This window comes from Sus scrofa, chromosome 7 (genome assembly GCF_054392235.1).
Source record: "Sus scrofa isolate SSC_HxYL_T2T_F1_AM1 chromosome 7, Sscrofa_HxYL_maternal_Yorkshire_Landrace_v2.0, whole genome shotgun sequence".
In the NCBI taxonomy this organism is placed as follows: Eukaryota; Metazoa; Chordata; class Mammalia; order Artiodactyla; family Suidae; genus Sus; species Sus scrofa.
Genome location: NC_139389.1, coordinates 79,203,020 through 79,228,972, shown reverse-complemented (window position 1 = coordinate 79,228,972; position 25,953 = coordinate 79,203,020). Strand labels below are relative to the sequence as shown.

The window sequence follows — 25,953 nt, the reverse complement described above, 5'->3', positions numbered from 1 at the left end:
GAGAGAAGCAGGCTGACTCAAACAGATATGAAATACAAATATAGAATAGTTAATACTGGGACATGAGGATGGGTAGGCTGTGGAATGGGCAGATAGAGGAAGAGAGAGCTAGAGGGAGGAAGGGGAAAGTGGATTTGAAGATCTTAAAGCCTAGGGGAAAAAAGAAAACAAAACAAAACAAAAAACTTCTGCTACCCTAGAGAGAGAGAGAGATCTAAGAAAGATAAGGACCAGGAAAATTAAAAGAGCTGGAACCAAATATACACAAATGGAGAATGGACCAAAAGAGACCAATACAGCTAGTTTAAATATATCCTTTAAGCAGCATGGACATGGTTTTACCTTCTTAGTATGAGAGCAGTTTCACCAGAGGTCAAAGTTTTTTGAAATTTAACAGTTCTTTAGGGTAAAGCGTGAAGGAAAATTCCACAAATAAATTTAGAATCCAAATGTATGGCTGATATTTAAAGTTAGAAATAGAGTCCAAGTGAATGAGGCTAGGCAAAGGAAACCTCCATTACACAGCTATGATCCAAAACAGCTCAAGGAAAAGACTGTGTTTAGACTGGAAAAGGTGATGATGTATTGTTTGCTTTTACCATGGATTGCATTTGTAGAATAAGAATACTGGGACAGCAGAAATACAGTCTTTTGACCAAAAGTTAAAAAGAGCATTAGAGTCTTATATTGAGGTAAAGGGACATAAATATAGAAGAAAAGTTTCCCTCATGAGTATTTTTTTTCTGGCTATATTAAATAATCATACTTATTTGTGATTGTTTATTTGCATAATTGAGAAACAATTTCAATGGCAAACTTAATGCTTTGAGGTCAAGAGTAAAATGGACTTCTTTGAATTCATTAGGAACTAAGGACCAAAGTGAAAAAGTTCTATATGGATACCTGTTTAAGTTACATATATAATGGATGTGATTAGAAGTAAGAATAGCTTGTTTAAAATGCATACTAGATATGCAGGGGAATATACAGATGGAAATTTGTGAAGGCCTCTTAAAGCCCAGCGTGAACATTTCATTTATCTCAATCTGTCTTATCATCCCTCAAGTGATCTTCTTCAAAAACACAGAAATCTAGCATGGCATTTAATAGATTTTCCTTTTTTTGCAACAGATTAGTTGCAATGTTGTGTGGATTTTTGTTGTCCCCAACCTTTGCCAGTTAAAATTAGCTTATGTTAGAAAAACACTTCAAAACTTTTTGAAGCTTTTCTTCTTTCATACTTATTTTTAATGAGATGAAGTTTGCTGTTTTTGAGATTTTGGAACTGAAAATGCTCAGTAATCATAACTTAAAACTTGAAATCCCAAATTACAGTTTATTTCCAGGTTTAAAGTATTTTGTTTGTCTGGTACAATTTAATACAACTTAATAACATATAAAACATTAAGAATTCTATTTACTTAAACTAAAGCAGTGAAAGGATTCTTCCAAATATGTTTCTTCAATTTGTTTCAAAATTAGAAATCAAGTGAACATGAAGTCCAGAACTAACAAGATTTAATATAAATACCTTTATGGTCATGGAGAACTTCATGTGATTTCTATGACTCCCATAAAACCCAGGGTTGAGAGACAAAAAAATGAGATTTACGGTGTGTTGATTTAATTATATTTAAATTGGTGGATATTTCACCCAAGTAGGTGGATAAATCCAAAATATTTACAATTCTAAATATATAAATGTGTTTTTTAAAGTGTGTTTTCTACTACATCGTTTAGGAATTTGCATGCATTGAAATAATTTTGCTTTGGAGATTAATTTTATGAATAGCTAAAGTGGCTGGTTGTCTTTGGGAGTAAATGCCTATTTGAGAAATAGGCTAACAAAGGGTGAAGGTGAAGACCATCAGAGGTTTTAGAACTGGCTGAGATGGTTGCTTGGGTTGTGTAACTGTGCCTAGAGGGCGGGGTTCCTGTACATTCCTACTTCACCAGATAACCTGCCCCCAACACCACTCCAGCTTCTGCCAGACAGATGGATCTCTCCAGCATGAAAATCTGCGCAGCTATTCCAACAAACAGGGTAGGTGAAACTGAAATTAAAAATCCCCCCCCTTTTTTTTCCTCTTGAAGTCAAATCCTGGAGATATGGAAAGAATAGGGGTCATCTAAGAGTCTCCTTTCGCGCATACACACATCTTCTGCTTTCTTCCTAAAAGTTACCAACCTGTAAGAGTATCAAAGTCGCTATACTTCATTCTTGATTTTCTTTTGAGTGCTTTTTTTTTTTTAAGCCTTCCTTTTCTCATCCCAATCCTTCCCTTTCCGTACACTCCCTCCAGGACCTCCCCTCCCCCCAGCCACCAGCAGTTAAAATAATCCACCTCTTAGTTTTCGGGCCCCCAAACCGACCTTTTCCCCACTCCAGCGGCCAGTTTACCGAGATCTTTTCCTGAGGATGGAGGCCCAGGTGGATCCGGGAAATATATGCTGTAGTGTTATGTTTCGAGTTTCTTTTCTGCCTTCCGATATCTGTTATTTTTTTTCCCTCCATCCAAGACTCTGGCTGAGGTTGTCTGAAGGATGCCGAGGAAAAAGACCTAAGGACTGGGAGCTCTCTTACCCCAAGATAGGTAAGTGAAAGTGCTTTACGGGGCGGGAAGGGGGGGGTAATGCCAGACAAACTGCTTTTGACTAAGGCTTTAATCGCGACTTTGATGTCAGCTAAAATGCTTTCTTTTTTCTAAATTTTTATAGAGGACGCGCTATCAGCAGAAGTAGCTGAAAGAATGCGTGGTTGTTTTTTTTTTCCCTTCAGTGGCAGAAAGTCACAGCGGGTCCCTAAGTAAAGAGGACGTAGACATGGCAAAAGAGAGGAAAGAAGACGAATTTATATGGATCAGGGGTTGGGGGAGACTGAAATATGTCCCAGAGTGCAAAGTAATTCATTTCATGGAAATGTGATTTCCGAGACTTACCGAAGCTTAGAGAATATATTAAGGAGACTTAAGGTTCAAACCCGTAGCTATTTGCTTTCCCTGTTTGAGACAAAGGTCTGTCTTTGCTCCGGAGACGAGGTCTTGCCTCATTCTAAAGTTTTTTCTTTTCTTTCCTTTTTTTTTTTTTTTTTTTTTTTTTTTTGGCAGAATGCCCCCTTCCCCCTATTTTCATATGAACATTGCCAACCTGCCCCAGAGCTGGCCCTCCGCCCCCAGCTCCTGGGCCTAGGTTGAGCAAGGGTGGCTGCCGCATGTAGCGGAGCTGCTCCAGGTAGAGTCCGGCACCGGTCGCGGGTGGCAGCCTCTCCTTCCTCTATTGGAAGGGTTACGTAAATGAGCACCGTTCTGGGCTTGACTTCGTCCCTGATGGGAATATCCCAGTTCCCGGCTTTGGGAATCTAAGGCAAATAATTGATTTTTAATGCACACTTAAGAGACGGCGGTTTAAGCTCGAGAGTCTGGCTGTCCCGAGAGTGGCGGCGAGCGCGCCAGACACAGGTTGGCTCAGCCCGGAGCGAGTTTGGGTCCCTCGCAGCCTTTTCCACTAGCCTTCCCAGGGTCTCGGGGACTTTCAGGCCGAAGTTGGAGAGGGAGAAAGGGCGGGACTTGAAGTCCCTGTGGCCAGTGTTTTCTCGGATTTTGGAACCGTGTAGAACCTTGACTTAGGCTGTAGAGTCGTGGCGGCTTGGAGCGGCTCTGCGGCCCCGGGAGGAGACGCGCTCCCGGGACGTTGCGGCCGAGATGCCCGAAGGGAACCCGGGCGCTGCGCGGGGAGCAGCAAGGTGAGGGCGCTCTTGCCCAGGACAAGAAGAGCTTTGAGTTTGGTAGCTCACACTGGCTGATCTAGGAAAATTGACTCCAGAACCTTGCCCAGACGCACTTCCCCACCTTTTTCCTTTCTTACTCTTTTGTGTCTTCCCTCCAAGCCTGCCCGCCCCTTCTCCCAGAAAGTTGTTTCTTTTTGTTTACCTGGTCCGGTTTCAGATCTCAGTCCTTATTTGATAGATGGTAAAACTGTTTTCTCTGTAGTAGACATCTCCTTTCCACTATATACTCTTCTTCTGTTTCACTTTCTACCCCATGTTCCTTTTCTGCCCAAGCCTGTGGTTCAAAGTGAAGAGTTCTTATAGGGAAAGAGGCGGAATTGGGATGGACATTCCCTTAGCACTAAAGGTGTCTTTGAACTGGGGAAAGGGAGGCAGGGGGTTAGGTGGGCTGAGCTTCTTGCCGGAGCCTGGGATTCCCCCGCAGTGATTTTCAGTCTCGGAAAGGGCACAGGAAGGAAAGGACCATGCAGCATAGAGCTCATCCATTTCCGGCTGCTCCCCTCCCCATCCTGCATAAGATTCAATTTCCCTGCTTCAACATCATCCTTATCTGACCCTCTATCAAAACTTGAGGTGGGCAGAAATTACAGATTTTTGTGATCAGAAAAAAAGCATTTAAAATAGCAAATACCTCAAAATTGTGCTTTTGAGGGGGATAGATAAGATGCCCCATGTCCTTTTCGTGGTCTGCTGCTTAACAGGAATAACCCTCCCTCCTTGTCTTTGGCTTCGTGCAAAAACTGCCAGGAGGAAAGCACATTTCTGCGCTGCTGCAAGATTTGGAGTTTAGTGTTCAATTGAAAGAAAATGTTCAGTTGCCAGACATGTTTCGGATATTCATTTTCGATTTAGATTGAATTTTCCTACACAGCCAGCACTCCCTGAATTGCAGCAGTCTTCCTCAATTTTATTCCCCCTTTTCTTCTCCTCTTATTGTCTCATCCACTGAATCAGAATGTGTTTAAGGTGCAAACCTTTCTTGCTCCCTCTCTCCTTGGCAAGGCATTGTTGATTCCTTTGGTTGAGCAGGAAAACTAAAAATCGTAGTGGAGTTAGGGAGAGTTATCTCTCAGTTCTTTCATTTTCTCACTGCTCTGAAATTTAATGACCTGATCATTGTTGTTTGAAGTTAAATTATCTGTTAAATTAGCCCTAAACAATAACTGATGATATTTTCCTTTTGGGTCCGGTTACCTCTGAATTCTTTTCCCTGGGTGGAAAGGAGAGAAGTGAAAGAGAACTCTTGGTCCCATAATAATACAATCAAATTGAAATTTATGTGCTGGTGATATCATGTAAGAAAAAAATCACTTTCAAAGAAGCTGAATTTCATAAATAAGAGATTTTTTTAAAGGCCTGTGATTCAAAAGGACCACACTAATTCAAGAATGAATGTAAATAAGCATCTTTGTTGATTAAGGAAAAAATATGAACACCATATTTTCATTACTTTACAGAACCTAAATACTCAAACTCATCATACACCGGTGCTTGCTAATCTAAATTAATTCTGCCCTCCAGGGATAAATAGTCTCAAAAAGGAAATTTAACTTCAAGCAAAATCTGAAATATTTTAGATGTGAATTTCTAGAAATCCAAAGTATATTTATTTCTTTGAGTCAGACACTTGTTTGTTTTGCAATCACTTTATGAAACAATTTTGGAATAACACAGATGCTTTTTCCCCTCTTTCTTGTTTCGGATTGCTTGCATATGCAGGCATAGGCATGAGAGCTTCCAGGGTATACTGAAGAAACAACCCTTTTTCTCATTTGTTTTAACAAAAAGTCCAAATCATCTTTAAAGTCAAAAGTGCTACAGTAGTTTTTAAAAATCTTTAAAAATAAGTATTTTGTGTATTTTTCCCATTTAAATGTGCTGAATGAGTAATTAGAAGCTATTATGAGGGTTAAAAATTCAGAACGTGAATAAGGTGGTAATTTTATTATTTGATACTTTTATAATTTTTATAATTAATGATGTAGTTTTAAGTTTGGAAAAGGAGAGTGTTCTTCCCACCCCATCAGAAATGCTATAGAAGGAATAAAGTAGAATCAGGTAAAAGTGGCACCAGGGCTTGTTTATTTATTTATTTTCAGTAGTAGCAGTAGTAGTAGCAGCAGCAGCAGCAGCAGCAGTAGTGCAGTTGAAAAATATACTTTTAATTATACATTGGGAGCTCTGATTGCAGGTTGGAAGACTTAAAATCGATCATTCCTGCATCAATAGTGTTGTCTATTACTGCATTGATTTGTGTTTATTTATGCAGAGACTTTCAGTTATTTACTTACATATTTCAGCATCTGCTGCTTGATTATTATCACAGGTTGGTTTTAATGAAAGAGCTTATATAAGAAACACATTTGACAGATCAATTTTAAGTAAACTTGATAGTGAATTATGGCAACCCAAAGAGTTTATGAAATTACTTATTAGTACTTGCTTTTTAGCAATTAGGAATCTGTTTCTGATTAAAATCTTTCTCGTGCTACTTGAAAGCTTCCATTCTTCACTGTTGATGTGTTTTAATAAAATAGGAAAACATGATTTTACGATGTTAGATATGCTAGAATGAAACTGTTGAGGTTTTTTTTTTTTTTTTTCCCCTGTTGACATGATGAGGTTACCTTCTTGACAATAAGGTGGACACTGGGTCTACTAATGTTGTAAATGAAAAATCAAGGAGTCACAGGATTTGAATGTGGAATGTCTAAAACATCTGTGACTTCTAAGTTTTGCCAGTGATGCTTATGCCGAACAGGATATTCCAATGTTCTTCAGAACACAGTAAATAAATATATACAATCATATATTCTATTATTTAGTTTATATATATACATATATGATTATACCTTGTGAAGATAAGCATTTCTCTTGAATAGCTCACATGTGAATGTGATGGTGCCTCAGGGTTCATTTGAATGGGTGTGTCTTTTATATGTAGGAGGCAATAGTGAGAGATTGAGATGCATTGTGTTTCTCTTACTGTGATTACAAAATGTTGAAAAATGACTTGGAAATTGAAAAAAAAAAGTGGCCAATTCATTAAAGGCTATTTACTTGTGGTTTTATAGTACTTTTATTACAGTTTGAGGATGAATCTTTTCTTGTTAATAATTTGGAATACATCTACCAAATATGATTAATAGCCCTATTCTTGATCTCTCGAGCTTCTCCCCTCACCTGTATCTTTGAAGAATATAGAGAGCAAAAGTAACCGAATTCTTTCCTGAGAACGAAAGGGCCTTGTGAGATGGAATTATCCTCCTAACCTCTTGAGTTTTCCTGAACTACTTATCTTCAGTATCCTCGCTGTGAGAGGTGGAGCCTCACAGTCAGGCGGCTACAGGAAGAAGGTGGGCAAGTCCCAGTACCTTAAGCTTTGCTAAAGGTTGAAGGGAAGAACAGAGGGAGAGCTCTGAGTTTGCTTATTTAATTTACTTTATTTTTCTGTCCTGCGCCAAGCCCTTGAAATTAATACAGCGATATGGCCCTTTAGGACCAAGCACACTCGGCATTCCAGAGCATCAGACGAAAGGGACTTAGAGCTAAGTAAGGCGTCCTCACCCACCCCTCCCTCCATCTTTTTACGCACACACCAGCTCGTCCTCACGTGCATGGGGTAGTGGACAGTGTTGACTTGAATTGCTCTCGCTCGCTCCAAGCCTTTCCTGTGAATGAACCCGAAAACACTCGACAGGTCGTGAATAATCGTTTTAATGAGTGTGCAAAGCGTGCGACTGGGTGCACCGAGCTGTCGGGTTAAACAAACAACTTGTACCCTGACCAAATCCGATTGTTAAAGTGCAAAGTGATGTCAGTACCATTTCCATTGCCCTTCAGAAAACCACAGATCTGACACGCGGGAGTCCAATTTTCCCCATTAAAGAAAAATAACAATATTTTCCAACCGTGTATGTGATCTTCTTTAATATTAATCTGAGCCAAACGAAACCTCATTTGAGAATGAGAGAAGTTGTCGTGTTACTGTCTCAAAAACAAATCGAAAAAAGGGAGAAAATAAGGAAGATATCCGAACAATTCTAAAAAGTTTGACGGAGGATTTCCTTTTGATAGCTCGCATGTCATTGCTGATCACTACTGTAAAAATTTTACACCCCCTACACACACATCCATAGAGTAGCTCTTACATCAAGTTAACTATATCTAAAAAAACTGGGATTTGTAATTTGGTCTGTACTAAGATGGAAACGCTAAGCCTGTAAAGACTCTTTTCTACTGAAAAATTAACTGAAATAGTTGCTGTTTTTATGTTAGCCTGTGAGGGAATGAAGGGATAAGAAGTTCCGACACTTATGCTTTTAAGGAAAACAGTTTGGAGGAAAGTACTCTTAAAGGAACCCTGATGGATCACCCCATCTAAAACAATAACAAAAAAAGCACAGTTAGCTCTTCACAAATCACACTCTTTCTCCCCCCCCCTTTTTTTTTGCATAATGGTACTAGGGAAATATATTTGTTTCTTTTGCATCTAGTAAAAAGAGCTACTTATTTGGAATAAGCCACATGTGCTCCTTTCCTTGTTGGTTCTTTTACCTTCTTTCAACAATTCAAATATCAAATACTACCTGAAGAGTAAGAAAATAAAACCTAAAGATTTTTTTAAAATCCCTTTTACATATCCTCTCTAAAAATTTTGTGAACAGAAATGGTAAAATACTTCCCCTGCCAACATCTCATATATATGCACATTTCAAGTAAAATGACCAAGCTGCTTGGAAATCAGTGTATCGTTCCAAATAACTAGCTCTTTCAACTCAATAACAGTATAGGGAGATTAAGGTTTATATTTTCATTAGATTAAGTATTATAAGTTACATGTTTTTCTTTAAAGACTGAAAACATATCATGTCCTACAGTCTGAAAGGTTATTTATCCTCTTATAACTGTAGTCAGCATATAGAAATAAAGTGTTAGGGATATGGTGCACTTGAATATGGAAGCTCAGCAGCATTTGCTCACTTAACTCCTATTGGGTATGCTGTCATCTACATATCTGTCTTTATGACCATCTATTTCACATACAAATATGTCAATATACAACCAATTGCAATTAAATGAATTAAATTACCTAAAACATATAACTGACATATCTGACAGAGTAAGCAGTTTCCTATTTAAGTCACATAGTTTTGTTATTATGGTTACTAGTTTTATACATCTCTATCAATTTAGCCCCAGTTGGGTAAAATGGAAGTTACTGAAATTCGGTTTCCAGTAGTAGTAGTAGTTTAGGACAGTATTTTTGTTGATTTTGACTGTAATCTGGTGAATGTTTCAGAATATCAATTCAAAATATCCTTTAATTACTAGGAAATTTGACAAAAATGACTATCAAAAACTAGAGGCTTACATTTTTTTTATTGTTTTAGGTATTTTTGGACACACAACAGACTGTGCAGTTATTACCTAAACAGATTTCTTCTCTGTGGGCTGAGTTGAAGAATTTTAGGAGTCACTGAAAGAGCAACATACATTTCTGTTTTAGATTCACAAACAGCAAAGCTAGAGGGTGCGTCTGTTTTTGTGTGTATATATGTAGTTAAAGAACTACACTATCAAAACATTAATTATATTTGAAAGAGCAGAGAACTTGTTGTAGAGAGAACTGCATTACTGAATTTATATTCCATGGAATGTGTCTGTGGAGAGGGCTAGAATTGTATACCTGTCTTAAATGATGCACCCTTTTCAGTGAGGTGCACAACAAGAGCAAAGAGAAGAAGGATGCAAACTTGGAGGGGAGAGATCTTTGATATCTGGATGGTTCTAAACAGAGGGAATTCAGGTGCAAATGCAAATCACATGAAGAACAAGCATGGGGTCTTTGTTTTCTGTCAACAAAAACAAATATAATTTTTCCCTCTATCAAATAATAAATCACAGAATGATCTTAGCTGAATTTGGAGCAGAGTAGGGGAAGAGATTGAGTGACTAAGAATACTCCAATTATCATAGTTCTGATCCCCAAGTCCTGTTTATTTCACAGCTGCCAAATTTTATATCCAAAATTTAGATTCTCTTCCTCCCAAATCCTACATTGGTATGAATCATCTTTGATCATTTTTAGTTTTTGGCTTAATTACTAGTTTTCAGCTTTAAATTACCAATAAACTAATTAATCTGACTAATCTTTCTAAACTTCTGTTTAGTATAATAGCTGCAACAAAAACCAAAATAAAATAACAAGACTGCAGCAATAATGACAAAAATAAAATGTTAATGATAACAATGCAAACAATAATAGCAGGAACAATTTTAAAATAATTTCTCTGGCTGACAGGATGAAGATAGACTCCATTTCAGCCTGAAATTTGTGTTTTGCGGCTGCAGTTGGACATTCCTCTGATTTATTGTTTCACTGGTTAGATGGATGATCTGTCCCTGCCCAACTTGTATTCTAATATAGACTCCCTTGGTTTTATATGGTAGGTCTTTTTAATGTCACTGAGTATTTTTGTGCCCACTCATCTTCATTGCTATGGGTGGGTCCCCCTTGGACACTGTTTCCAAGTACATCAACCCTGGAAGAGACTGGGAGCAAAAGCAGACATGTGAGGGGATTCTTGTCTAGAAGGACCTGGTGCCTTCGAGCTAGAGCTCTGCTGGTGAATAGGCAAGTTGTCATATTTGGGAATCATATTCACAAAACTAAGGGATTTGAGAAGGGCAAAGTAAATGAGATTCCTGTGAATCCAAAGAGAACACTGGCTCTCAGGAAGTCAGGTTATCGGCCAAGACATAAACATTAGAAATTAGGGCCCTTTGGATGAACACTTTTGATTCCTTTAGGGATGGAGGGATGGAAAGGGGATAATAAAGTGAAGGGAATAGAAGTGGAGGAAGGAGACCTTGTGGTGATCTCATTGGTAAAGCTAACCCATCTCCTTAGGAGGAGGGAGAGGTTATTTTTGTCAGTTGTAAACCTGCCAAGGTTGATTGTTTTAGGTGGGAGAACAGCCGCCAGTGCCTGAGACTAGGCTGGGAAGAATCTGCCAATGAGCCTGTACTTGCAGAAATCTAACTCTCCTCTCAGCCCAATGTTCCTTCTATCACCTGGGCCCACTGAGCATATTACCCTGAGAAAAAGGAACTGAGAGAAATGAAAAACGGGTGGGGAAGGAATTACACTAATGTTTGTCAGGCAGATGTTGAAGTTAAAGCATGTTTGGTAATTGCTTTCATTTTGGAGGGGAAAGAAACCTGATTGGGAGAGGAAGGGTTGTTATAGGAGAGGAGAGCCTAGAACAGAACGAGATAGAAGAGATAGAAATTCCTTGGCAGCCCAGCAGCTAGGGCCAAATGGAAAAGGATCTTAGCAAAGAAGGACAGTTTGAGAGCAAGGAAGGGTGACTATTAAATATTTTTGCAGTTCTGTTTTCCTGCAAATTAATGTAGCCCTGAAAACTTATGAGAAATTTGCTTGCCTTGTTAAGTAACAATTACGAAAAGAAAGGCATAACTATCAATAGCCAGTTTTGTCCTCAAGAAAACTTTTTTTCTTTATATATTATCATAGACACAAAATGCATAGCCAAACCAAGCAGTAGTTGAAGAAAGAAAGGGAAAGGAAAAAAAGAAGGATGCAGCTTCCCTGCTGGTCATGCTGTGCATCTATCCCTTTACCTTTCAGAGCGGGGAACCATCTTTTTTCATTTCTGTCTAATCTTTTCACTTAAAAATGTATGAAAATATTCCAGTTCATGAGACTGTTTTTCACTAAATATCAGAAGAGAATGAGAAGCTTTTATTTCTAGGGATAAATTCACTGAGGTGATATTCAGTCTGCAACAGGGAGAAAGACAGCTTTGGCTGAAACTGTATATTGCTCTGCTCACCAGTGGTACCCTCAGGCTTCCCTGTGCACTACTAATAACTACTAAATTCACTTGAACTCTTCTGGAACTCAACAACTTGAAATAAAACTGGATCTTTCCATATAAAATCCAACTCTAATTAGAATATTTTATGGAAAATATTCTCAGTTATTGTGATTAACTGTTTGAATTGTCCATTTGATTAAAGGCATTTATCGTTTGTTTCAATAATACAATTAAAAGAAATCAATATCACCAATAAAAGTAGCTCTCAATACTGTTATGTACATCCCAAAAATACGGCTTTTAAAAATTGATTTTTAAACAATCTGGTTTTAATTGTATATAACAGAACCTCTGAGTCACTGGAGACTTGCCTAACTAAAAGAAATTAAGTTAATACTTTCATAATGGGAATATTTGACAGAAACTACAGAAACAATAAAAGCAAATGTTTTACAAAGTGGTAAACCTTATGCAGATATTCACCTGCACTCAGTTTATGCACTCACAACAAAATTAGTAGGCTTTTATATCCCATATCTTAGAAACATCTTTAACCAATGTATATAAATGCTTATGCATATGTATTAAACACACGATGCAGCATATAGTTAGAATATATACATTTATTTTTAAAAATAAACTAAGAACTAAGCAAATATTAGCATTTCTAACTTTTTTAACCACGAATGATTGGTGTGTATTTGTGATCCATAAACAATGAAGGAAAGCCAGAACTATGGACAGACATTCTACTTTGTATTGTGAAGCAAATATAGGTTTCTTTCTGTTTGGAGGTGTGAAAAAGTGAAGAATTTAGGAGTGAGTAGAATTAAGATTTATATATGTTTTCAGTAAACCAAGATGTAGTTATTTCATTCTTTAAACATTCCCATTCTACAATTAAATAAAAGAAATATAGTTTCAAAGACAGGAGAGGTAAGCCCAAGTCCAGCTATATCTCGGAAAAGAAATGGGTTTCCGAGATAAAAAATGATGTTAACATTTTTTTCCGACCAAGAATTTTTCAAGGTAGATATAGCCAGATCTATTGCATATGTGGCAAAGCAAATATTTCAGAAATGTGCTGTGGGGGGATTTAATGGACTGACACTCTTTGAATAGTTATGATGAGTAATACTCCTTTGAAGAGAATTGTGTGCTTATCACACTCCTTAAAAATGGGGGAGGGAGAGAAGTTTGAGAGGTGGACATGTCCTAGCATCCTAGCTATTGCTAATAGCAGAGGGGTGTGACCTGTGTAGAAAAGGAAGGGATTCTATGCCAGGAGAAGAGCTGTAAAAATCATTGGTCCTATCATGTTTATTTCCTTTTAGGTACACATTCAAAGACATGTCCTTTCCACTAGGCTCTCATTTGCAGTTATGGCTTCACAGAGAGTAGCCAGCCTGTATTAAAGCACAATCCAAAGCATTAGTCCAGTTTTGGAAAGAAGACAGTGGACAGGAAAAATAAAGGGACACTCGTAATGCAATTCTCATTGGCAGTTGGAGAATAGGGAAGAAGGCTTCAAAATAGGGTGGCGGGAGAAGAGCAGCTCTTTAGGTGAGTTTTGGGAAGATGCTAAGTAAAATGCTGTTCAGAAATTGGGATTAATTGAGCAGTTTAAATACAAATCTGCCGGAAATCGGGCTCTGTGCGAATGAAAATGAAGAAATTTATGCATATTCTAATTTTCCCTCTTTGGCTGCTATTTTGGAGGAAGAGACTTCTTTTGCTGATGGTGGGACTTTTTTGTTCTGCACAGGAAATGTGTAAATGAACACAAATGTGTGTGTTTTTCCTTTTCCATTTCTCTCCTCCATCCCTCCTCCCCCTTTCAACAATCAGAAATTGTTAGGGTGCTTAATTCTGCAGCTACGGACCCCAGGGTTTCTCCCAATTCCCAGGATGGTAGGGAGCAAGCAGCGCAGGGAGGGGAGTTGAGGCTACCCTGGTCACTAACCTTTGGAAATTAACCTAGAGTTTCCATTCCATCATTGAACATTCAAAAAGAATGGAGAGCAAGGAGGAGTCAAATATTTAATATGATGACAAATCGCAGAAAGCTATTTCTTCTCACAGCCTAAATCTCAGTAACAACTAGGTTGGGGGGAGCTTAAAAGTGATCTTATAAGCCATGTTGCGCATATCCATTGACCATCAGCGCCAAGTCCAAACACTTTCCCTCACGCGCTTTGGGAACACCTAAGGCTGGCGCATTTTAATTGTATTAAGATCCACAAGAAACTCTAGCTCTCCTACTCTGATGTAAGTAAGTCGCCCAATGCTGAGAACGAATGAAGTGGAGCGCTCCGGTAGTTTTTGTGTTCCGCGGAATATGTAAGGGACTCCAGAGACGGTCCAATGAAGTGTGTGGGATGAAGGTAGGGGCGGGGGCGACTCGGTCTCTGGGGAGAGGGAGGGAGGGCCGAGCGGCGGGACGGTTGGAGAGCGAGAGAGGAAAAGAGAGGTGCTCCCTGCCCTCTTACTCCCGCATTTGCAGGCCAAGCTGAGAGCTTCAGAATTAATTCCGGGGCGGGGAAGACAAACAGAGACAGAGACCGAGTGTTTCTATATTCTTTTCTATACCCCAGACAAAAACCCTGAAGCCAACTTCACTCTTAACAATTTAATTTGAAAAGGGCCCTGCAGTGCCCTCTTCGCTGCTCCCACAGCGCCGCGCGAGCCCGGGGCTGAAGCCGAAGCCGGCCCTCCGCCAGGTCGACCACCGGCTCCGCCGCACAAGCAGTGTCCTCAGAGAAAGGCGGCCAGAACAAAGCCCCCGCTACGCGTTCCTGCCTCAGATACATTCTCGGTGCCCACGTCGCGGCTCCGGGCCCCCAGGGCTCTCTTTCTAACACTCCATCAGCCAGGACCCTCCCCGCCTCCCATTCCAGTCTTCCTCTCTTGGGAAGAGGGCGCAGCAAGGCCGACGCCAGGCTGGCCGCACCCCCACCCCGCCATCGCGACTCGACGCCAGGCGTCCATACCCCTCTGCGTACCGGTGTTGGGGGCGTAGGTGGCCCTGGAAAAAGCTGGGAGAGGAGCGCGGACCCTCGCTGCAGACCTCACGCCAAGGTTACCATCACATCTAGGAACCTCTTCGGAAAAGGTCCAAAATGCCTATTTTGCAGAAAGCTTGCTGTGGTGTGAAGGGGCCTCGAGGTCAGAAAACCCCCTAAGAGGCCTCGTAAGGTCTGGGTGCAGAGTCAAGCCCTGCTCAGGCCCATTTCTCCCGCGCACTCCAGGTCCCGCACTTCCGGTCCCCCTGGGGGGGGGGCCCTGACCCTCCCTTCCCCAGCACTTCCGGCCCGTGGGCTTCTGAGTTCCCTCTCAGTCACTCAGCTGAGGGATATCTTTGAGAGCTGATTTCTGTATCTTTGCGGTAGCTAGTGGAAATTTTACCTGTTTCCTTCATTTCTTTTTACTTTGACTTTAATTTCATGGCTTCCTTAAACTTGGGAGTGATGGGCGAGTCAGGGGAGGGTGGGGGTCAGGTCGGAGGAAGGCTTGGGGTGGCGAGAAAAAGCCCATTGCAGATAAATCTCTTTTTGTCTTTTCAGATCACCTCCCCCCATTCTGAATTTCCAGCACAATTTCACATCAGCAACTGAAGTTTAGGCGTTTTCCAGCAGGGTCTAGGCAAGTGTCTGCACCTAGTAAGCATGCAATAAATGTTGAAAGAATTACTGAGTAGTTTATGCTGCTCTGTTAGGCATAGGATTCTTAGAGATGGTAGGTATCCTCAGAAATCAGCTGACCTTTGACCTCTGGTGGTTTTGTTGAATTCGGTTGAGACTGATAAATAAATGGACTTAGGAACTTATTTATTTATTTATTTAAGGGACTCCCGAAAGCAGTGGGAAGAAATCTCTTAGAGTTATTGAGAGTGTTTTCTTGAACTTCTTAATATATATGAGGTAAAATGCTGTGAATTTTTAGGGTTTTTTTTTGGTCTTTTTAGGGCCACAACTGTGGCATATGGAGGTTCCCAGTCTAGGGGTCCAATCCGAGCTGCAGCCACCGGCCTATGTCACAGGCACATCAAGGCGAGATCTGAGCCATGTCTGCAACCTACACCACAGCTCAGAGCAATGCCAGATCCTTAACCCACTGAGCAAGACCAGGGATGGAACCCACAACTTCATGGTCCCTAGTCGGATTCGTTAACCACTGAGCCACAATGGGAACTCCAGAATTTAGGGGGTTTTATGAGCCCTTCCATGACTTTTTCTTAACATTTTGCTTTCTTTTTAAAGTATTACTTTCTGTGCTAAGAAGTCATGGCATTATGAAGTTAACTCTTATAGCTACTTTGAGGCAGAAACTGAGAGATTTCTCTTTTGCTTTCTTGATGCTATAGCTTAATCCTTGTCAAACTTAATTCACTTCTGTGTTGTGTCTTCTGCATCATTCAGCTCTTCTTGTTCTTTGTAATAACATTTGTTTTAAAATGCTATAAGAACTTTATGTAACCAGGAGAGAAATTGCATAGTTGGGAAGTTGTGACTGGGTTCAGTCAGTCAGCACATACTAAATGCATATTTTGCTGAGCACAAGTTGTGTAACCTACAGACTAGTCCCTCAGGCATTTAATGTCCCACCCTCATTGACTCTAAAATAGTGAAAATATATAACCAATAAGCTAGTAACTGTGAAAGTAATTTTGAAAGGTTATACTTGCTAATCAAATTTAAAGTGTATTTATTAGCATCGTTATTAAGAGGCATCAGAAGGATACAAATAAGACCTGTTCTTATCCTCTGGGAACTTACAGTCTAGTTGGGCATAAATAATGTAAATGTAAGTTGATAGAAACAGCTACTAAGCAATATTCAGTGTCTGGTTTATTGAAAACATTTGCCTCACAAATTAATTTGCAGTCATGTCATTTTTTAACAGAAATATGATACCAATAAGAAATACAGGAAGAATTAATTAGGAGAACTTTCATGGAGAAAATGCATTTATCCTTATGTGCCACATAGGAAGGTTGGAAATGCAAGCTGTTTGTGTTCTGGGTGGGGGTGGGGTAAAGGTGGCATAAATGGAGAAAGAGAAAGATGTTTGATGAGACAGAGTTTGGTGGTAATTTGTAGGAAAGCTTAAAGATCCTGTAGAGGCGTTTGTATTTCATAGTAGAGGTGATAGAAACCTATGGTGGCCCTGTGAGCAGAGGATGGCATGATTAAAATTGAGATTTATATTTAAAATGATTTTAGCCAGCAACTGAGCATAGTGAAAATTGAGGGAGAGTGAAAAAAGAAAGGGAGAAAAGATTTTAGTACAGTTCTGGAATGGTGTAGTTCTCTATTACTACAGAGTCATCATTAGTCTCTTTCTCCCCAATTTTTATACAATGGAAACTGCATTGAAATGTTGAAATCAGTAATGAACCTTGAATGGAATAAGAGCCATAGACCACTGGAATACATTTTGTCACTTTATTCTTCATTTTTGCTAGAGCTAGGAGATGTTAAGTGTTGACTGATAGTGACTACAGGATGTGTTCATCACTAGTTAAAACTCAAAATCTTTCTCATTTGGTATATTTACCCATTATTCACTTTCAGTGGTTCTCAACTGGATGTGATTTTGACACACACCCTGACCACCATCAGGCACATTTGGCAAGGTCTGCAGACGTTTTTGTTGTAACAACTATGGGGCCACTACTGGCATCTAGTAAGTAGAAGTTGGGATAGATATTACTAAATGTCTTACAATTTACAGGAGACCTCCCCCCCATAACAGTGAATTATCTGGTCCCAAATATCTATTGTGCTGAGGTTAAGAAACCTTCAGTTATGGGAATGAACCATGAGCTCTAACTCTGGAGAGCTACACAAGATGTCCCAGAACCCAACTTCTATTAGAGCAACAATTTCAATTGAAGAAATGTTTAATTTGTTTAGTAAGTCAAATGTACCTCTGAAAATGAGTGTCTCTACTTAGCCCTGAAGCCTTAGAAATAGAACAGTCAGAAGGGTACCTGCTTGGATTTTCTACTTTTTATAAAATGTTGTTGGAAATCTTCCTTAAAGATTTGTCATCTAATTGTTATTTATTAAATTAATAAAATGTGCTTTTGGAGTTGCTTAGCAACTTAAGGAAAGCTTGCTTTTTAGAAGTTCATTTGTTTGTTTAAAACTAGGGTAGGTTGCATATTATTAGCTACATTACATAAATCAACAAAGAAATTTACACTGAAAATGGAATAAGATTTTTCAGCACATTTTCTGCTTGCCATGTCTGGCAATTAAAACACTCTAATTGTCTGGTAGAATTGCATCACGTATTCGACAAACATTATTTATGTATGAAACTTCAGCATAATATTGAGTATGTAAGAGAACCAAAGGGGAAAAATTCAGCAGGTTTGTCATAAAGTATGTGTTTATCTTAACCTTTCTTCTTCAAAAATCTTATCTACTAAGTACTTTTATCAGACACTAATTATACTCTTTCTGAAAAGAATTTCTCCAACACCCTTCAGTGCCTGCACCCTTTAATCATATCTCATTACATCTACCTAATCCATATCTTTTTCACATTGCCAGGGCTCATTAACAGTTTTAAAAGCTAATCTTAATCTTGGACATTATTATTCCTTGTAATCTAGATGAAAATAATGCCAATAATATTTTATTTCTAAAATTTAATGGATCATTTAAAATTTGTTCTGAAGCCATTTCTTCTTTAAATATTAATGAGAAATTAACTTTCAAACATGTATTAAACTAGCAAGATCAGTGAAATGTGTCTGAAAACCCTGAAGCACCTTTTTGAAGGAGAAGTTATTTTTATAAGTTGTTTTAACAGTGGATCATCAGTCACTTTGAAGGGAAGTGATCCTTGATTAACAGTTGGCTGATATTGTGCTTCCACAGATGTGGCAGTAATACAGGTGCTACCTATGAAACAGGACAGGTAATTCACAGGATCTGAGGGTTTGTTTTTCTGATTGAAAAATGTGAAAGTTTTTAGCCTTCATCTTTGGATATTACCCCATTAAGTTGTAGACAAGACAAACAAAATGTTCCACTCAAATAATGAACAGTAGGCACCGTGTTTACTATACATTTAAAGATTGGCTGGTGTTTTATTCTTTTTGATTTTCCGTTTTTAGTAAAGGAAATGGATCAAATGTGCAGTTTCATGACTAAAGTAGAGCCTCGTGATGATGACTTTTTAGGACTTAAAGTCAAATCCTGCCTCCCAGAATATAACTGCATAGAACTAATGTATTATTCTCAATGGAAGATTCCTCCAATCTCCAACAAACTGAGATTGTTTCTTGAAAGTAATCTTTAAAAGTCATAGGAAAATTTTAACGGTCCATTTATTTATTCATACACTTTTTAGGTATAGTGTTTTAATAAAGCCACAAGCCAAAAGTCATTATCCAAAAAAAAAAAAAAAAAAAAAACCCAGCTTTTGGACAAGTACCTCAAGTTATGATTCAGAAGTAGGGAAGATTAATAAAACCTTAATTCTGCTGATTTCCCCCCATTCATTAGTTCTGCCAGGTAGTACAGTAATTATCTTATTTCAGGTGTTTAATTAGATATTTCTTTAGCTTTTTCCTTTGAAATAGATTTTTTTTCCTTTTAGAATTTTGTGATTTCTGATTTCTCTCCAATAATATGGTTCAGCTTGTTGTTAACTATAGGAAACTGTTATTAATCAGAATTAAGTGAAACCATGTGATAGTTGCTAAGTTTGGTCTTCTGTGTCTTATCTTTTGCAGTGGCTAAGAATTGAATTCAGTAAGATAATTAGATTTTTAGGATCTGTAACACATTTTCTTTTTTTATTTTATGGTGCACCTGCACCATATGGAAGTTCCTGGGCTAGGGATTGAATCAGAGCTGCAGCTGAGCCCTATGCCACAGCCACAGCAACACCGGATCTGGGTCATTTCTGTGACCTACAATGGCAGCTTGTGGCAACGCTGGATCCTTAATCTACTGAGCCACAGTGGGAACTATACAACTTTTTTTTTTTTTTTAAATCACTCTCTTGACATTTTTTCTTTTAAATTCTTTTTGTTTCTTACTCATCATTTTTGGGGAGGGAACTTTGCATATGCTCAATTAAGCATAACAAGTTTTCACATGTGTTCTTTTTTACTGATATAGCTTGAATATTCAGATCTTAACGAATTTTAGCAGTGCTATCATAGACAATGCTTACTTTAATGGAATTTCCCTCCTTTCATTATGAATTAAATTAGTTCTACTAATAAAAGTAAAATTTAGCATACAGTATAATACCACAAGAATTTTAAAAATTGGAAATAAAATATTAATAATATAGTTTAAAATTATTTTTACTTTTGTAAGTTGATTTTCATGTCTATTTCTCTCTTATTAGTAAGAAGTTTTGCCTTTTCTGTACTGATCATCTATTTTCTTGTCCATGTTGTTATTTTCAGAGGTTTCTCATTGGTCAGTACAATGAAGGTTGATGGCATGATTGTTCACTTCGAATCAAAGTATATTTATTGGTGTGCTGTTATCAATCAGAAATTTCCAAATACAAGTTCTCCAGTTCAAAGAAAAGTAGCTGGATCCAGGCAAAAATGCATCTGGGGACTCTCTAAGTGTGCATGATGCATCTCTGGAGAAACTTTCTTCAGCATTCTTTTTGTTTTTGTTTTTATTTTTGAAACACTTCCCTTACAATATACTCTAGCTATCAGATAGGTTCCTAAGTCTGTCCGAATCTCTCCTATATCTGAATTCTTGGTGTTCTTCCCACCCTCTGATTCCACAGATGAAGAAGAAACAATAATAAAGGAATAAAAATCATTTGTTTCTGTCTGACTGAATCATTCCAGCCTTGAAGCACCCTGGGGTTAATTAGCCTTATTATTGTGTTTACTATATCCCAAGGTTATTTGTGGAAAGTTTCCCTCTTGGCATTTTCCTAGGTGAATAAGGGAACATTGGCACTGTGGCACTGGACTTTGCTCTTGAAATGAATGGCACCTTGGCAGCACAAAGCTTGAACAGCTTAGTTTTTCATTGATAAGTTGCAAGTGGCATAGCATCATCTTCCCCCAACATTGTATACCAGATTTGATTTACTCTGGGCCACACTTTCTTACAGAGCAAAAGTCCTAGCTTAGACTGGGGTTTGGTACCATTATAAAGAGAAACATGGACCTATTTTAGGAAGAGTTAAGGGATCTTAGTCCAGAAATCAAGATGGTTGGAATGATTAACTGAATCCTATGGATATACCGCTTCTACCCTAAATGAAAGAAAAAGAGAACAGCTGCTATTATTTATCCTCACTCATTTCTCACAAATAGGCATGTTTTTTCAGTAAGCAATATTTTATCCTGGAATTAATTCTTTCAATTCTTGTCATTGTGTTTTGTTCTTATAGATTATGAGAGGTATGAGCAAGAAATTTGAAATAACACAAGATGAGATTGCCTTTTGATTGTTGAATTTCAAGATCAACACAAAATTGGTACAAGGATATGCAAAGTTATCTTCAAAGAACAGATAAATTCCTGTGCAGCAGGGTTTGACATAAACTAATTGAAGGTATTGACATATCCACAGAAATAATTTTAGCCATGAAAGCAGATATAGGAAAGCCAAAAGCAATGTATGCAAAGCCTATCCAACTGTTTCAGATATGGGGGAGTAGACTCAATTCTATTGGTCTTATATCCCAATGAAAGGTCATTCCTATTGTCAATGTTTATCAGGCCTTTTAAACTTGGTGCTGTTAAACATTCTATCCAGAAAAATATCTTCATTCTGAATCCATGCTTTCCAGGCAGTGTTTGTATCATTATTTGGCTTCAGAAGTATTTTTGTTCCTAGGATATATACTAATCACATGAATTTCAAATATTTCACTTATAACAGTAGTTACCTTTAGATGAGTAATTATATCTCAGGACTTCAGTGAAGTTCTTTTCATTCAAGTTATTCATCATAAATGAATAATTTAATTTCTGGGTCAAAATGTTACTGTATATCTCCCTTTGATAGATGAATCATTTTGGCATGTTGATAAAGTCACAGTATAAGGTTTCCACTATGAAGGGCAGATCTAGGATTATAATATATTTCTTAAGGTCAAGCCTTCCTATCAGTCTTTCCTGTGACCTACAAATATATGATTCTGTTTGTGGGAAGGATAGTAGTTGAAGTAAATTACAATTGCTCAAACAGTAATTGATGGATCCAAATATTACCCTCAATGAAATATAATATCTTAATAGGATGTCCATGGGTCAAAAAGATATTTTGAGTTCTGGATTCACCACTCATTATATGTGAGATCATCTTAAATTTTATAGACATGTTTCCTCTGTAGAATGAATATTATGTCAAAACTCCCTCCTAGGGTCACTTTGAAATTAAATGAGATCATTCATATAAAGTGCTTAGCACTCAGCCCAGAATACAGTATGAAATGAATGGTAGCTAAGAGTAATAGTAATATTATCATAATAAGATGACATAAGTTCAGCACATGATTGGGGAAGCAAGACTTTGACAGGGACCAATTGCAGAATACTTGAGATCATATGTTTTCTAAGAACTATTCTTATTCTAATATTCATATCCAGAACAATTACCACTTTTGCTTTCCTCTGAAGTACCAAATTTTATTTTTATCCCTTATAATTCTTTATTATTCACAGTATTTGAGAAATAGATAAAAATGAATAATCATCTAGCCTTTTTCTAGTCTCAGTGGCTTAATACCTCAACATTTATTACTCCTTTGTGTCACATTCCAGTGTGGTTTTGGTAGAGAGTGAGAGTGGGATTTTGTGCAATTCAGTTCCACTCAGTCATTTAGGAACCCAGGAATGGCTCTGCCGTCTTCTAGAGCCCTGGAATGCTCCTCTGGATCCTATGTATTGGTAGGGAGGGAAGAAAGCTCATTGAGGATTCTAAAGGATAATACCTATTCCGTTGGCCTGAAGTCAGTTATATTAGGCCAACCTAATTGCAGGGAAGATTTGAGAATATGGTTTATCTATGTGTTTAGGAGAAATAATAAATAGGTTTGCTGGACACAAAGCATTATCTCTGCCTTACCAACCAACCAAATATTTCCACCAACAAAACTGTTATGATTCTTCTCTAATTTTTCATCAGTTCATTAAAGATGGTAAGAAACTGTGGCCTACAACATTTACTAGCACATATTTCTATAGAGCTATAAATCTTGTATTAGAAGGTCTTTATCAACAGGGATTGGAGTCTAGGAAAGTTTTCTACCACTTTTTGATAATTTTTTTTCTATAGGAATTCTCTGGGTAACTTTTGTGGACCATTTATCCTACTTTATTCTTACTTAAAGCTTGCATATGTGAAAGAGATTATATCCTCAAATGAACATTTTCCTTGCTTTTATCATCTTGTGTCATTATCCCAACATTCTTTTATTACAGTTGCTATTGAGAGCATACTTTCAGATTTAGCATGGAGATTAAGTGTAAAATAAGTAAATAGTGAATTGTTTTGTTAGAATGAAGTATAAAAGTCAATGCTTTTAAAAGGTTTTTTTTTTTTTTGCTGTTAACTGCTATTTTCTAAGTGAGTACAGTACTCACAACCCAGAAGATTGACAACCTTAGATTTAAGAATTTTTACTATGAAGAATTGCTGTGACAGTAAACTACACACAGTGCAAACTTTGCTATGATACTCCAAAATATGACTTTTTCTAAAGTTCCACTTTACTGATGAGAGAGTTCCTTATATTAAAACGTATTTAGCACATGGATTCCTAAACACTATCCAAAATGCTTTTGTGATGGTGTTTATTCTTCATGGTTAAAGAAATAGATTCAAGCTTCCTACTTATTTTGCCAGTTTATCCAACAAGTCATAAATGATAGAAACTAGCATTCAACACTTGCATTTACTAATGCCGATAATCTGTTAGAGATCAGCTGTGAATATTAATGGATTGATTTCCACTGAGTATTTTTAATTATATTGATACTATTTTGGGAGGCATAAATATTTTAAACATTTTCTCATAATCAATATGCATATATATGAAATTGGTCTTATATTTTGCTATTTTTATTATAAATCAAACTATCCCTTATTATTAACATTTAATCAAAGGATATGTTTGTGATACTCATTAAAATATATTCTTAAATGACCATTTTAGTAATTAAGTGAAGTTAAAGACTGACATTCTTTAGATGATTATATATTCATGAACATAGTTCTGTTTTTAGTGGTTATAACACTAATTAATAGTTCTTCATGAAATATTTTTTGTTTCCCAACTGCTTTTTTAGTGCATTCTACAATTTTTCATATAATTACCTGTTTGCAAATTAGAAGAGGTTATAGAGCTCAAAATAACATCATAATTTTTGTTTCCATGCTAGTCTAACCAACTTTAGCCTTTATTAAATAAATAAATGTAGAAAAATGAATATCCATAAATACATTAATTCTTTAATTGGATATGCATATTATTTAATTGAACAATTCTGTGAGAGAAAATGTTTGCAAATACATATTTAAAAAGTAGAAAAAGGCGTATTTATTATTTCATTAAGTAGGAATAAGTTATTGTGTGTAGTCATATAAAGAAAATTAAATATTTTGTGTTATGCATTATAAGCTCAGTTGTCTTGCATTATCTATCTTTGCTTATAACATTTCATTGATTATATTGTTTATGTTATATAAGTAGTTTTCTTCATATTTTAGAATAATTATTGATGAAAATGATTACTAAAAAATACTTGAGTTATTTTACCCTTTACACAAATATCCCAAAACTTTCATGTACTATATTGAACATGAACCTCTAGAATTTCTAAGTTTTCAGTCTACTTCAACATACAAGTTACTGAATATTGATATCAGAAATTATTACCTTGAGTGCTATATATTCTTTATGAGGTTTCATAAAGAATTTAAGTATTATTCATATATGTATTAAAAAGTCTAAGTGCTCTAGACTTTAGACTATTTCTTTTGCTGCATAATTTAAATCGATGTTACAAATTCTGGCTTTTTGTCACTAAACTTTTGTATTATAGAATGTAGGTATTTTAGCTTAAGGTTTTATGCATACTTGACAAAAATAATTTCAGCCTTATAGTAGTTAAGCAGAAATTGTTTAGAATTTGCAGTTGTAACATAAATGCTAATTATAATTCATTGGCAAACCATTAAAGATTTTATGTAAGTTGACTTCAAGACATTTTCTTCCAAAACAGTTGTTACATTTCCCCGTGTTTCCTGCATGGTGGATTTTGAATTTAGCATCTGACATGTTTTCTCAACTACTGGTTTATAATGAAAACATGTAGGTACTCGAGGGAATGTGTTAAAAGCAAAAATTCTATGATCCTTGAAAGGTAAATGACAGTGCTGAGATTGTCACATCTGGATCAGAAATGTTTCATCTGTTTATCTATCTAAACAAACACAAATGAAATAATTAGGATCCTAACAATGCATGTTTTGAAAAACAGCTTATGGCTTTGATTAGGTCAGAACCCAATGATTTTTTACTTTTCTTTGTTCTCACAACTGAGTAAAAATGGAATGATCTTCAGCATCAAAAATCTGTGACTGATTAGAGAAAATCTACTATTTAATATTTTGAAATTTGAAGGTGAAATCAAATCGTTGGCTTTGAAAAAATTATAGTTATTATATATTAAATACATATGTATATATACACATAAACACACATCCATACATACGTGTGTAATTATGTACATTGTAGTATCCCTAAATATTCAGCTAAATCTACCTCCCCATATTTTCATTCTCATTAGAACAGTGCTAATATATTTTAGAATTGCTAACCTGTAGGTGGGAGAAATCAATTCTATAGAAAAGTTAAATGAATCCTTTGGAAAATCACAACTGTTTATATTTAAAACAAGCTTTTTGCATCATTCTAAACTATAAATTGACTTTTAAATTTAGCTTTGTATGTAGATTGGTAAGTCCCCCAAAATTTTAATGTAAACTAATATTTTCTAAATTATATTAAACTCTTAAAATGATATCCTGAAGATGGAAACTCAAAATATTTTGTTTACATTCCAATTACATGTCTTGATTTTAAATTAGTATAATCATACATTCTTGCTATATTAACATTTAAAAACAATTCTAATCATATGGCTTGATATAAATTAATATAATCATATTCTCTTGTTCAGTTAGGAGTAAAGTAGTTGTTTTATTAAACATGCCATTTGTTTACGATACAGTGTTTCAGAAATGCTAGTTCAAAAGGTAGGATAAGAATTTATATCAAATACTTCAATCTGACAAGTAAATTGCA

The 25,953-nt window shown here is 36.9% G+C and overlaps 2 long non-coding RNA genes across 12 annotated transcripts in view; one reads left to right on the top strand and one right to left on the bottom strand.

Annotated features, from left to right (window-relative positions):
* Positions 1-4,106, bottom strand: part of LOC102165728 (uncharacterized) — a 582,163-nt gene extending 578,057 nt beyond the window's left edge. The window contains exon 1 of the long non-coding RNA XR_014810754.1: positions 3,930-4,106. This is a non-coding gene — a long non-coding RNA (uncharacterized LOC102165728). The remainder of the gene's footprint in view (positions 1-3,929) is intronic.
* The window catches only part of LOC110261581 (uncharacterized), a 67,671-nt gene continuing 41,765 nt past the window's right edge, over positions 48-25,953 (top strand). For 9 of the 11 annotated variants that reach the window (XR_014810755.1, XR_014810763.1, XR_014810756.1 and 6 more), the window contains exons 1-2: positions 1,976-2,044; positions 2,521-2,594. This is a non-coding gene — a long non-coding RNA (uncharacterized LOC110261581). Of the gene's footprint in view, positions 575-1,975; positions 2,045-2,520; positions 2,595-15,194; positions 15,274-25,953 lie in introns of those variants that run through there. The other 2 variants (XR_014810760.1, XR_014810762.1) reach the window with 2 other exon arrangements.